Here is a 1,710-nt window from a genome sequence, read left to right on the forward strand (position 1 = left end):
CAAAGAGTCCAGGAGAGGGCAACAAAAATAGTTAGATGGCAGGGGAAGAGAACTTATGAGATGCTTATTTAATTTGGAGAAGAGAACACGGAGGGAGGATGTAAGAACAGCCTTCAACTACCTTGAAGGGTGGTTACAAAGAGGATGGAGCTAAACTGTTCTCAGGGGTGGCAGATGACAGGACAAGGAGCAATGGTCTCAAGTTGCAGCAAGGGAGGTTTAGGTTGGATATTAGGAAAAACTTTCTCACTAGGAAGGTAGTAAAACACTGGAATGGGTTACCTAGAGAGTTCGTGGAATCTCCATCCTTGGAGGTTTTTAAGACCCAGCTAGATAAAGCCTTGGCTGGAATGATCTAGTTGGGGATGGTCCTGCTCTGAGCAGGGGGTTTGGACTAGATGACCTCCTGAGTTCCCTTCCAACCCTAATTTTCTATGATTTGATATGTGGGTGTAAAGGATTGCACAGAATATGTCCCAATTTTGCTTAGACTGGAAAATTGATTTGCTAATTTCTTTGTGGCAGGGACTGTCTTTTTGTTCTGTATTTGTGCAATACATAGCAGAGTGGGGCCCTACAAAAAGATTTTAGAGCCTAAATGCACCCAAAATACAGTAAGCAGACAATATTTAGTAGTAGTATTAGTAGTGTTAATAGTACTAATAGTAGCAACAGTAATATGTTTAAATCATTTAACTTATACCATCTAACCTATAAGTGATGGTCAACAACATACATGCAACACAGTAAAAATGCTCACAGCAGAGAAAAAATGGTTAAAAATATGAAAGCTACACTCTTGTCCCAACTCTCTTCCTAGATAATAAAGGCATCTATTTTATTCTTTGGAAATATGCCCATAAGGCCAATTATCTTGATGGTTTATTGTTCTTTCCAACATGAAAAAAAGCATTTTGCATTAAGCTCTCTTTTAAAAAAGCAGTGTGTGCCTGGGATGCTCAATTGATACACGTACACACATCCCAAACACACGCATGCGCATGTGCACACGCACACACGTATCTCCATTTTAACTGCTAGGCAGATACCTCAAATGTACCAGAGGATTTTGTCATTTAGGTATGAAAATTAATTCATAAATCTTTTTTATATTTACAGCAGTCCTGACAAAGCTTATCAAAAATGAGTTGCCTTATGGAACTATCAGTGGATAAAAAAAAAAAATCTGATCTTATATTCATGACACAGGAGACAAATGTAAATGGGTAGGCAACTTCATCTTTTTATTGTTAGAGAAATGTTGTTTTTTTCATAACTTTTCCTTGTAGATTTTGTTTTCTCATTTCATAACTGCTTTAACAAAAGGACTGTGCCATCAATTTTACTATATTGCATTATTCATGTAAAAGTATATGCGCCAAATTCAGTACACAAAGGAGGGAATACAAAAGAAGCAGCTGTATTATTATTCATATAAAAGCAAGAAAGCCTTCATGCTCACATGCTGTCTTGGTAAATTTATGACCCAGTAATATATATACCTTAATATTACAGGTTGTAATGTCCAGACAAGTCCTGATGCCCACATATTCAAAATTATTCACCCTAGTTATCTTTAGTTCCTAACTTTGCTCTTTGCCCAGACCAATCAATACGTAAAAACCCACTGAGAAATGGGCCATCTGTTTAGTATGTTTGCACAAGAGCTAGCACATAGAGGATTGGGGTCAATGACTGGGGCTTCTATAA

Source organism: Gavialis gangeticus, unplaced genomic scaffold (assembly GCF_001723915.1).
Source record: "Gavialis gangeticus isolate Ggan-Ray unplaced genomic scaffold, GavGan_comp1, whole genome shotgun sequence".
In the NCBI taxonomy this organism is placed as follows: Eukaryota; Metazoa; Chordata; order Crocodylia; family Gavialidae; genus Gavialis; species Gavialis gangeticus.